Source organism: Natator depressus, chromosome 22, assembly GCF_965152275.1.
Source record: "Natator depressus isolate rNatDep1 chromosome 22, rNatDep2.hap1, whole genome shotgun sequence".
In the NCBI taxonomy this organism is placed as follows: Eukaryota; Metazoa; Chordata; order Testudines; family Cheloniidae; genus Natator; species Natator depressus.
In genome coordinates this window covers 339,636-343,399 of record NC_134255.1, presented here as the reverse complement: position 1 = coordinate 343,399, position 3,764 = coordinate 339,636, and the positions used below count along the sequence as shown (strand labels likewise).

Here is a 3,764-nt window from a genome sequence, read left to right as displayed (position 1 = left end):
GTTAACAAAGCGAGATGAATACAACAAAAGGGCGGGGAGTCTCTGGGTGCTGTTTCTGTTCTTACAGAGTATTGCTTTGAGTCTCTCTCTGTGTGAGTAGTTGTTGTTACAAAGAATTGCTTTGAGAATAGACTCTGTCTTAGAATGTACTAACACAATTAGCAGCTTGCAACGTTCACACAGAGAGGGAGAGAAACAGTACCAAAAACCAAGAGACCTCTTAATTAGCAATACCCTGGAATTTAAACTATGGGGAATCAAACTCATTTGTTATTTTAATACAGAACTTCTTTAATATGATCCAACACCTGAGTCTGAGCTACCAGGATCCCTGCCACAGAGCACAAGTCTAAGCCTCCCTTTCCCACACATGGCTCTGGACAGCACCAGGAATGATTTGGCTCCTGGCACACAAGAGCTGAGTTGCCTGGACAGGGGCTTGAACTCTGGTCCCGCCCATTAAGAGCCTGATGCTCTGTGGACTGAGCTGGTCAGGCTTGCTGAGAGCCTCTCCCCATCCTCTTTTTCTCCACGGCCACTGCCAATTCCTCCTCCTCTTCCTCCCTCCTGCACCTCAGGGTCAATAAATCTCTGCACCTAGACAGCCGGCCCGCCCTCTGCACCCCAATCCCCCATGCCTAAGCCTCCCTGCCAAAGTCCTGCACCTGGCTCAATAGAATTAATCTCACGTCTCGCTGGGAACCTGACTTCTTGTGCCCAGAGAGTCTCTGCCCCCCTCAGTAGCTGACCTGAGAAACTCAGTGTCAGGGTTCCTTCCCACTCTGAACTCTAGGGTACAGATGTGGGGACCTGCATGAAAACCTCCTAAGCTTACTTTTACCAGCTTAGGTTAAAACTTCCCAAGGTACAAATTATTTTATCCTTTGCCCTTGGATTTCCACTGCCACCACCAAACTTTAACTGGGTTCCTGAAAAAACAGAGTTTGGACACGTCTTTCCCCCCGAAAATCCTCCCAACCCTTGCACCCCACTTCCTGGGGAAGGTTTGGTAAAAGTCCTCACCGATTTGCATAGGTGACCACAGAACAATGAAAAAGCATTCAGTTTTCTTACAAGAAGACTTTTAATAGAAGTAAAAAAGAATCACCTCTGTAAAATCAGGATGGTGAATACCTTACAGGGTAATTAGATTCAAAACATAGAGAATCCCTCGAGGCAAAACCTTAAGTTACAAAAAAGAGACACAGACAGGAATAGTCATTCTATTCAGCACAGCTATTTTCTCAGCCATTTAAAGAAATCATAATCTAACACATACCTAGCTAGATTACTTACTAAATTCTAAGACTCCATTCCTGCTCTGTCTCCAGCAAAAGCATCACACAGACAGACCCAGACCCTTTGTTTTTCTCCCTCCTCCCAGCTTTTGAAAGTCTCTTGTCTCCTCATTGGTCATTTTGGTCAGGTGCCAGCGAGGTTACATTTAGCTTCTTAACTCTTCACAGGTGAGAGGATTTTTCCTCTGTCCAGGAGGGATTTTAAAGGGGTTTACCCTTCCCTTTATATTTATTACAAGGCTGATGGCTGCAGTCCCTCAATCACCGCCGAACACGCTGTGGTCGCTGAAAGAGAGGCTGCTGCTGCTGTGTCAGATTTCCTCTTCGCTGGCGAGGGGCCCTCTGGTCTCAGGTCAGACCCAAGGACACTGTGGGACTCACCAACAGGTCCGGTGCTCACCGCTGGGTCAGTTCTCCCGCGATAGGGGTGTTTCCTTGCCTGGGTGAATGAGCCCCCAGACTGCTGCTCCCCATCCCCTGGGGTCCCACCACTACCCCGATCCAAAGACAGCTCAGTCCCCACAAGTGCTCCCAAGGTGGGGTGAGAGACTCCTGGTGCTCCACTCCCCAGCTCCACCAATTCCGCACTCTCCTTTCCCTGCTCTCCTGACAATTCAGGCCCCAACCCTGGCCTGGACCCAAGCCTCCCAGGGATTGGCACACACAACAACCTTCTTCCTGGGGGAGGCACAGGCCTACCCCAGGCACTGCAGACACATGCTCTTCCTCCCACTCCACTCCTCTCGCAGACGTTTCACGCTCCTCCAAGTCCCAGCCAGCAGCCCCGCCACCTGCACCCCTCTCCAACTGGGGGGGCTGAGCCCCACCCTCCTCCCTACTCCAACGAAGGGAAGCCGAGCGCTGGGTGAGCACCTAACGCTGACGGGGCAATTCTTTCAGACTCTCCACGGAGCCCACATCACTCTGCTGTAGGAGGGAGCCCTCAATATGAAGCAAAAGCTCCAAACATTCCCCACACCCTGTCTCAGACAGGCCAGCCAGATCAGCACAGCCACCTGAAGGCAGAAAAAAAGGCAAGGAGACAGAGCTTCCACCTCCACCATGTGAGATGCAGCCATCTGGGAGGAACCTGCTATATGCCCAGAGGCCTTTATTCCTCCAGCCTGCGAGGACAGAGGGGATGTCAGAAAGTTTCCCCTTCAATCTCACACACAAAAGGCCCTTCCTAGGAAAGGCAAAATTCTGAAAAGAAAAAGAGAAAAAAAACATCAAGAAGGATGCCAAAGAGAGAGACTTTTATGATCTTGGGGAATAGTTCAACACCTGACCAGGGACTTGAACCCTGGACCCTCAGATTAAAAGTCTGAGGCTCTACCAACTGAACTCGCCAGGCTCACAAAGAAAAGGAACAAGTTCACGCAGAGGAGAAACTAGTCAAGAAAAAGAGAGGAGGAAACAATAGAGGAAACCTGCTGCTCTCTCTCTCTCTCTTCCCAGCCCTAGCCCTGGTCTCCTCCTCCCTCCAGCACCCTGAGGCATTTTGCTAGCACAATGCCCAAGTCAATTCCACCCTCCCCAAACTCTAGAAGGCCCAGCTCATCAACCTGGCCACTCTTACAGCCTCCTCTCCAGCCCTGACCAATAGGGAGGAGGATTGAGTCTCCCTCCCTCAGGCCCACCCTTCAGCATTCCTGGGTAAAGACCAACACTGCCAAAGTGACTTTGGGCCAGCAGGTCAACCAAGAGGGCTGCCTCCTAGGCCTTGCTGCAGCCCAGCTGCAGGACTCAGAGTAAATCCAGCTCACATCCCTCCCTATAGGGCTCCAGGCAAGGCCAGCCTTCTGGATCCAACGTCTCCTCTGGCGTTCAAGTCACAACTGCAAGCAGGCAAAAGACTGGCTCCCACATCATTTGAAAGAGCAAGACAAAGCCTTGAAACTCCACCTATGCTTAGGTGTGAAGCAACAAGTCCAAAAGTCCCACTGAGATCTGAGCTCAGCTTGCAGTATTCAGCACTCTGACAGCTGACCTTTACGCCATGGGACCCGATGATGTCACAGTCTCTAGACACCTGTGGCCCTCAGCTGGCAGGCTTGAACTCTGCACTTACAGCTCTCCAGCTGCTCCCCCTCTCTCTGCTGCTCTCGCCCTCCCCTTGGTTTATCATAGTACCTGGCCCCACTTTCTGCCAACCAGAGACTCTGCTTTCTGGGCCCGCTCCTGTGGAGGTGGGCTTCTATCCTGCTTCCTAGGACTAAGCAGCAGAAAGAGGCCTTTCCAGGAAATGGTCATGGCTTCTGGGAATCCCTGTGTGGCTCTGGACACCGCCAGGAATCATTTGGCTCCTGGCACACAAGGCAACTTAAAAGCTAAGTGCCCGGCCAGGGGCTTGAACCTTGGACCCTCAAAGTAAGAGCCTGATGCTCTACTGACTGAGCTAACCGGGCTTCCCGATAGACCACAAGAGTGAGCAGGCAGGCAAAAGAGAGGCAAAAAAGTGCCAGA

The 3,764-nt window shown here is 51.4% G+C and overlaps 1 non-coding gene across 1 annotated transcript; it reads right to left on the bottom strand.

The window, feature by feature from the left end:
- Nucleotides 1-2,579: 2,579 nt before the first annotated feature.
- Nucleotides 2,580-2,652, bottom strand: TRNAK-UUU (transfer RNA lysine (anticodon UUU)). Its single transcript has one exon. It is a non-coding gene; the product is annotated as a tRNA-Lys (tRNA).
- Nucleotides 2,653-3,764: the final 1,112 nt, after the last annotated feature.